This window comes from Palaemon carinicauda, chromosome 26, assembly GCF_036898095.1.
Source record: "Palaemon carinicauda isolate YSFRI2023 chromosome 26, ASM3689809v2, whole genome shotgun sequence".
Classification (NCBI taxonomy): domain Eukaryota; kingdom Metazoa; phylum Arthropoda; class Malacostraca; order Decapoda; family Palaemonidae; genus Palaemon; species Palaemon carinicauda.
In genome coordinates, this window is record NC_090750.1 from 89257926 (window position 1) to 89267925 (window position 10000).

The 10000-nt window shown below is 29.4% G+C and overlaps 1 pseudogene; it reads left to right on the forward strand.

Moving 5' to 3' along the window:
• Positions 1 to 10000, forward strand: part of LOC137620050 (calcitonin gene-related peptide type 1 receptor-like) — a 55007-nt pseudogene that overhangs the window by 38657 nt on the left and 6350 nt on the right.

Genomic DNA, 10000 nt, shown 5'->3' on the forward strand with positions numbered 1-10000 from the left:
GAACCCCTGTCTGGCGTTCACCAGTCACGAACGTTACCACATCGGTCACCATTCTTTCTAACATCATACAGCACAGTAAAAATGATCTTTACTAAACTTGCAAAACAATGCTTTATGAATTAAATATTTTAATGTGTATCATTGTTGATACTAACGGAATAATACGAGGTGTAATTTTCCGATTTTCCGTTTGCATGTTAGAAAATTAACTGTCTTTATTAACATGCTCTGAACACACCCCGAGTTCGAGATCTCACAATTTCATTACTTGACATTTACAAATCTTCCGGTCGTTAATAAATGAGTTCATATAACTTAGATTTTTCTCATTTGCAGACAAAATAACGAAATTTATTAAGAAAGAGCTTGCTTTGCTAGTGACTTACGAGTATATATCTGGAGGAATATAATAAAGTACATTATTGCATCTTTTTAAGACCACTAGCGATACGCATGACCTCTCGAATAAAATTCCATTGCCGTTAGCAAAGTATGATCACTGACTTTTCTCGAGAGATGGATACGCATTTCTCAATAAGAGATTAGATAGTCGTTTGCGTAAAGGTATCTATAATTTTCTCTTGCGTAAATTTGTAATCAAGACTCACAATCAAAGGATTCGTATTGAGTTAAAGAAACATTAGCAATACTGAGAATATTACAGTACTGTTTTTGTATCTTATTCAGTCTAACGGTCTAACCCTTAATTAATTACTGTTTTATTTTATTTTATTCAGAATAACCTACAGTTTTCTTTTATCTTATTCTGAATAATCTTGAATTAATTACAGTTTTATTTGATTTCATTCATAATAACCCTTAATCCATTACTGTTTTATTTTATTTTCAGTCAGAATAACCTAATGGTTTTTTTTATCTTATTCAGAATAACCCTTAATTACTATTTTTCTATCTTATTCAGAATAACCCTTAATTAATTACTACTCTATCTTATTTCATTCAGTATAACCCTTAATCAATTACTGTTTTATTTTATTTTTATTCAGAATAACCTACTGTTTCAGGAATAACCCTTAATTCATTACTATTTTTTCTATGTTATTCAAAATTACCCTTAATTCATTACTATTTATTTTTTCTTCTTATCAGAAATGGCAACTAAGAAATGCGAGGCTGACGGCAAATTGGTACCGGCGGAGAGGCTACGAGTGGAGCAATTATTCCTCTTGTAGCGTAGCTGAGAATATCATACGTCGTCTTATACGTTCACACAGCTGCTTACAGTATATCCGTGGCTGCTCTACTGCCCGCCCTTTGCATCTTCTTCGCATACAAGTAAGTTCTTTGAGACGCTTGATACCGTTTACCTTGTTTTAATTGTTAATGGCATTTAGAGCTTCTTGTTGGGATTAACTTAAGATTTTTTTACAAGATGATTAGAAAATGTAATACCCTTTTGATGGTAAGTTTATATCACATTTATATATATATATATATATATATATAAATATATATATATATATATATATATATAATCTGAATATATTGTGCATACTTCATTTCTTACTAAATGACTAACTTATTAAGCATATGTAACAGTATATGATATATAGCCTATATATACATATATATATATATATATATATAAATATATATATATATATATAAATATATATATATATATAAATATATATATATATATATATAAATGCACACATATATATATAATATATATATAAATATATATATACATGTGGATAGTATATATAAATTTACAATATATACACATATATAGCATATATATACATATACACACATATATACAGTATATATATATAGTGCATATATATATATGTATGTATATACATACATACATATATATACATATATATATATATATACATATATATATATATATATATGCATATATATACATATATATACATACATATAAATACATATATATATACATATATACATATATATACACACACACACACATATATATATATATATATATATTTATATATATATATATATATATATATAATATTGCACAAGCATGCTTAAGAGAGAATAAGAAAGTGAGAGAGAAATAGCAATAGAAATCACCATATATATATATATATATATATATCTAGTAATCCCCCTTATTTTCCGCAACCCAGGCAACTCCGAGTGCATCGAATCACGCTACACAAACACCTATTCATCAGCCTGCTGATTGAAGCCATCGGAAATATAATCTTAAAATTAATTCAGCTCCACGTAAATTATATAATCCAAGAGGTGAGTTTTTGGATTAATTATCCTTCTTTTTCGTTAGTTTATTCCTATGTGAAAATGACGAGTGTATATATTTTCCTAAAATACGATACAAAGTTTAATGGCTACTTGTATTATTAGTGTACATACAGATTCAACCCTTCTTACTCCCAACCCCTATACTATCTATCTTTCCCCCTCTCACCAGGGTATGACTGCTCCTCTCCCCCTATCCAAGGGGTGGGGAGAGACCGAATAGGCATACGTTCGGCAATGCAACTCGGCATGACAAGAAAGAAATATCTTCCCTAAATTATAAAGAGCAAATGCCTGTGTATGTGTATATATATATATATATATATATATATATCTTTATTATATCGGGGAGATTTCTTTTTTAAAGGGAGTTTAGCGCTTGTTTGAAATGGATTTTGGTTTCCAATTGTAAGCTAAGAGGATTATCCTTATCCAGACCCGGAAACTCTCTATACCGAAATGAAAACTGAATGACTTACAAACCCATTGTAGAGAAAATTTACGGATTTATACATACAAAAACAAAAAACAAATTATATTGTGCGTTTCTACAAAACAAAATTCCTTGGGAAATTACAGTAAAATGCTCATAATATAGCATATAGGAATGATGAAACAAATTAAAATGAAGGGGTAAACTGATGAGAGGAAAAGATGATGTAAGGATAGACACTCATAGCTTTGCACCAAAAGGCAAAAAAAGTAACAAAACTAAGAAACCTATTACAATTATTACGGACAAATTTTGTACTAAATAACTGCTTAGGAAGAAAAATCTTTTTTTTATGGCTAATCAAATCGATAGTGGCAACTAAAAACCACACGAATCAGGATTATAAACAATTAATATCTGAGAAAATGTTGGACTTAAAAAAGTAATTAGATTAATTGAGTTACCATATTAGATTTGAACCTCTAAAGGATTAACTTCATGAACATAAATTGCTAATATATCGTCACAAAAGTAGACGATAAAATACTGCAATATAAACAATTTATATCTGAGGAAGTATTGGACTTAAAAAAAGGAATATTAGATTAATTAAGTTACTAAATTAGATTTTAGCCTCTTAATGATTAACTTCAAGAACATTAATCGCTAAAAACATCATCACAAAAAAGTAAACGATGCAGTATCGCAATATATTTATCGTAATCAAAACGATGGAGTTTTGAGAAAGAAACCATATGAGAAAAAAGGATTGAGAATGGAACATAAAACAGTTGACAGTTGAAATTTAGAAAATTTTTGTATAATAGAATACGCTAAATATGCTAAGTAAATTAATATCGTAGAGAAAACACGCGTCACAAAGTAAAATAGAATACTTTAACAGTTTATCTATAATAACTTTGACGAAATGTAGTAAACTGTATTCAGTTTAACTTTGAAAACTATAACACAAATAAATTCTATATACATTTTATAAAATAATACAGTACATTTACCTTTAAACTGACTATCTGGAGATGTTGACTGGAGAACGTATCTGTGGAAGAAAAATAAAATATATATGAAAAGATAAGTCCAATGGAGTCAAACTTTAAATTATTTTTACTACTAGAAATAAAGGAAAATAAAATTATAAAAACAATATTATCTAACGTTGTAATGCTATTTGGATTTCTTTGTTTGTTAAGATTTTCTTTTTACTTTAGCTGAGGCTAAGTCCTGGTATCTTACCAATCTCTATGACAAGTGACTTCAATAAAAAGTGTTTTAAAGGAAAATCGGGGATTTTTTTTAACTGGGGTGGTAGCTTGAATGATGATGATGATGATTGATGATGATGATGAGGATGAACAAACAAATATATAAATAAATAAATAAATAGGATATTTTTTCTTACTTTAGCAGATATCTTTCAGATCTCTATGAAGTGATTTTAATTAAAATATTTTAAGAAAAATCACTGATTTTCCAACTAGGGTAGTAGCTTGGATGATGTTGATGATGATGTAAAGAGCATGCCCAAACCATCTCCATCCACCCCTCACCATGATCTCGTCCACATATGGCACTAGAGTAATCTCTTTTACAGTTTCATTTCTAATCCTGTCCTGCCATTCAACTCCCAATATTCTTCTGAGGGCTTTGTTCTCAAATCCACAAAATCTGTTTGAAATTGTTTCGTTATCATACCACGACTCATGTCCATAGAGTAACACCGATCTCACTAAACTGATATATAGCCTGATTTTTATATGTAAATCCAGGCAATTTGGTTTCCAAATTTTACTCGTTTACCTAGATATTATCCGATTTGCTTTTTTTCTAAAAATAAACGGTATACCTTCGCAATCGATGTTTGCCAAAGGTTATATATACACATGTAAATATATATATATATATATATATATATATATTTACATGTGTATTATATATATATATATATATGTATATATATACATATATACATATATATATATGTTTATATATATATATATATATATATAACATAAATGTATATGTATACATATACTGTAATATATATATACATATATATATATATATATATACATATTAGTATATGTATACATATACTGTAATATATATATATACATATATATATATATATATATATACATATACCTACACAATAATCCCCATGTAATTAATATACATATGTTCCTCCTCCTACCCAGAATCCTTCGTGGTGCATCGCTCTCAACCTGCTCAGGAGATACGCCAACCTGACTAATTACATGTGGTATCTCTGCGAGGGCTATTATCTCCATAAGCTGCTTGCCAGTGCCTTCGCTGAGCAGAACAACCTCACTACCTTTTACCTCATCGGCTGGAGTAAGTTTCGATGTTGTAGAGTAAATTGTGATATTTCGAATTATTGTAATATATATATCTTTTAGTAAAGATGATTTATGTACCATTATATATATATATATATATATATACATACATATATATGTGTGTATATTTACATACAAACATACACAGATACACACACACACACACACACACACACATATATATATATATATATATATCGGTATACATGTATATGATATAAGTACACATACGCATGTGTATAGATGCCCTATATTATATATATAAATATATATATATATATATATATGTGTGTGTGTGTGTGTGTGTGTGCATATATATATATATATATATATATGTATATATATATATATGTATATGTGCATATATATATATAAATATCTATATGTGTGTGTATATGGACAGATACATACATATCCAGTACACAATACACTATACACACCATATCAAATTAAGCAACAATATTCGACACAGGCGTAAGACAACCAATATAATAGTTACGCAAGATTAACTCGTATCAACCCATCAATCATTGGACGTCTTCCTTTGACAGTGTTCCCGCTGATCCCTCTCTCCATCTACGCCATACTACGCACGATCGGCGCTCACAACTCCCACTGCTGGCTCGTTCCTTTGGAACTGGATTGGATCATCAACTTCCCTCCCCTTCTGGCTCTTGTGGTAAGATGATGATGATGATGATGATGATATTATTGCAATTTCTTAATACTTCAATAATATTTTCCTATAAATTCTTGCAATTTCCTAATTCTTCAATTTTTTCTTTTATACATTCCTGCAATTTCTTCTCCTTCAATGATTTTTCCTAAATATTACTGCAATTTCCATTATTTTTCAGTGAGTTTTCCTATATCTTCTTGCTATTTATTAATCATTCCTCTAAGATTTTCCCTATATACTATGTTCTTACAATTTCTTAATTCTTATTCAGTGATTTTTCTTACATATTCTTGCAGTTTCTCAATTCTCCTTCAATGATTTTTCCTATATATTATTGCAATTTTTCAATTCTTCTTCACTGACGTTTCCCACATATCATTGCAATTTCTTAACAACTTAATAAAATACTTTTTCTTTTGTGATGATCTTCCATAGGTAAACGTTGTTTTTCTCGTCAATATCATTCGCATTCTGGTAAATAAGGTCCGATCTTCAAACAGCAATGAGCCAAGTCAGTACAGGTAAGGAATGCATATTAATTGATTTTTAACAATATCCAAAAGCATGTAGATTATAACAACAATAAAAAATGCAGCCGTGTCTAGTCCAGTGCAGGACAAAAGCTTCAGACATGTCCTAAAGCATGTAGATTATGATAACAACACTAAAAAAAATGCAGCCGTGTCTAGTCCACTGAAGGACAAAAGCTTCAGACATGTCCCTATAGATTACGTATCTGGGAGCCAAGCAGAATATATATAACAACAAAAACAACAACAAATTCAGCCGTTTTTAGTCCACTACACGACAAAGCCTTCAAGCATGACCCTATAATGTCTGGGAGCCATGTAGATTATATAAAACAACAACAACAAAACAACAACAAATGCAGCCTTTTCTAGTCCACTGAAGGACAGACTTCAGAAATGCCCCTATCCATGTCTAAAAGACAATCAGATTATACATAACAACAACAACAAAAGCAGCGGGTTTTCAAATCTACTGCAGGACAAAGGCCTCAGATATGTCCCTATACACGTCTGGGGTTTAGCCAGTTTTCATCACCACGCTGTGCAACTGCAGATTGGTGATGGTAGAACACTTTTGTGTGATCGCTCACAGCAAACCAACCGAGTATGGGTGGCCCTGACTAGTACAAATTTGCAGATCATGGTGATACACAAACAACTTTCACCTCATTAAGGTATCCCTACATAGAAAGGGGCAGATTATATATCATTATTGATATATAATTAGATTGATTTTCATGAAGAATCAAATGAGGTAATTGGATGTATTATTACTTTAATTATTGACAATGTCATTTTAATCCTTTTAATTATCATTATTATTTTATAAGGTAAACTTAGAATTTTAATTTAGCTTAATAAACTTACATTAATTTCGTAGCAGCGTAAAGGGAGGGAAATTTACATATAATTAACATTGCGGTCATAAAATAAGCATAAAAAGAGGGACTTAATCAGTGAAGACAGAGTAGCTAATGCTTCTGCTTTAGTATTTCATTTTTCTTTTCAAATATATATATATATATATATATATACATGTATATATATATATATATATATATGTATATATAAAAATTATGCATATACAAATATATATATATACATATATATATAATATATATATATACATATATATATAAACAAATATATATATACATATATATATAAATATATATATACATATATATATATAATATATATATATATATATATATATATATAAACCATAAAGTTCTATCTCATACTCTTCTTTCCATACTATAAAACTGGGGGTTATAGCATCATGCTTTTCAAACTACTGTTGTAGCATTGCTAATAATAATAATAATAATAATAATAATAATAATAATAATAATAATAATAATAATAAATAGTAACAATGCAAATGGTAGAGGGGATCGTATTAAAAACTGTTTACATTAATATGGAAGATCATAATTGCTCGTAAATATATTCTCATGATAAGACTTAAAACATGGTGAAATGGTTTGTGCATTGCCATGATTAGCAAAGCTGAACTCGTCAGTGCCACCCATACTAAGTTGGTTTGCTGTGAGCGATCAAACTAAAGTTTCCCACCATCACCAGACCTCATTAGCCAGGGATGTGTTGAAAACTGTTCAAACACTAGGCATGAATAAAGACATATCTGAGGTCTTTGTTCTGCAGTGGACAAGAAACGGCTGCATTTGTTGCTGTTGTTGCTACTTGCAACAGATTTTAATAGCGTAGATAACAGTGTGATTGAGATGAATTTTACTGGTGAATTTCAAATAATATTTGGTTCACAAATAAGCATTTTGTCCAAACATACCTCCAGTATATATATATATATGTATATATATATATATATATATATACATATGTATATATAAATATATATAAATATATATATATATATATATGTGTGTGTGTGTGTGTGTGAGAGAGAGAGAGAGAGAGAGAGAGAGAGAGAGAGAGAGATTATATTGCACATGTATAACAACAGTGATATATAAATAAATATATATATATACATATATATACATATATATACATATATATGCATATATATATATATATATATATATCTTGCATATTAAGGATGGAAGCTCTATAGTGCTACAGAGACTGTAGCCGAACTTGTTATGTGAAAAACTAAGACTTAATTCAATACGAAATCAAACTCGCCAGGGACTTATGAGTTTTTCCCAATTCTAAAAAACTGAAGTATGGTTCACTGAAGTGTAGATTCACAACTAAAGTTTGTTAGGTGTGGTGTTTTTTTAATGTTCTGATGATCTTTCAAGAGCACTTCATACTGTAAGATGCTCTGAAACTTAGGTCTAGTTTTCTTTGTATACCTAACGAGTCAATTAGTTGTTATAACCACATAACAGAAGGATATATTTCTCAAGTGTTATTTCCAAAGCTTATCGTCTGTGTCTGTGTCTACTGATGGAAATAATCATTATAAAGGTACTTTATTATCTATGTTTGTCTATAATGATGAAAATCATAATCATAAATAAACTCTCTACATTACTCTTCATTATTATGCTTGATGTTTAGGGGATATTCTGAATCATAACTAAAACAATTGACATATATTTGCCTTTTACTCCTAATTATTTAGCTAGACTAAACAAATTGCCTTTATTTCATTAAGTAAAAATTGCTGTCATTAAATACTGTCATGACAATACTGTAATCAAGTTTCATTTGAACATACAATGTACAACCTAGAAAAAAAAGAGGGGGGGAGGGGGGGGAAGTCTCTCATGCCGTACTACACTTAAAAAAAAAAAAACCGTAATTTTCATCGGAAATTCTCCGTAAAAAATATACTATTCTCAACTGTATTCCAGTAAAATATAGGCGACCGTAATTTGTACCCTACTTTGTTAACATCTTTTACGGGTTGGTGACCGTAATATCTCACTGTCATTAAATCTGTTTTTAAATTGGGAAATGCTTAGCAACATTTATTCCAGGAATGTTACGGTTTTTTCTTTACGGCAAATTTTAAACAGTGTAGACTATAAAAAAAAACCTTGCTAAATTGAATGAATTTTAAGGGAATCTTTGACATAACCAATGTTATTCTTTCTAAATGCAGTTTGTGCCTTCTAATTCTTTAAAAAAAAAATGCTAAAAACTGCTAAATTCTTGAAAAAATAATACAGAATTTGAATGGTGTCAGTCAACATTTATTCCATGTTTTTTTTTTTTTTTTTTTTTTTTTTTTTTACTGTGTATATGTTTTCTAACTCTTGAAAAAAAAAATACATGAAACTGCAAAATTCTTGAAAAAGAATACAGGATCTAAATGCTGTCTGTCAACATTTACACCAGGATTTCTTTTTATTTTTTTATTTTTTTGAACGGTAAATTTTTCGACTGTGCATATTATTTACTACGTTCCATGTGCTTTGACAGGAAAGCAGTTCGAGCAACCATGATGGTCATACCGCTATTCGGTCTGCAGTACATCGTGACCATCTACCGCCCTCGAGGTGTTGGCTGCGACTGGTACGACTTCTACCAGACGTCCAACAGCGTCATTGAGGGAAGTACGGGAGCGGTTGTGGCGGTTATATTCTGCTACACGAATGGAGAGGTAATACCATAGTGAGTTGTTGAATATATATATGTATGTATGTATATATATATATATATATATATATTATATATATATATATATATATATACCACACAAGTATATCTATAAGAATATGAATAT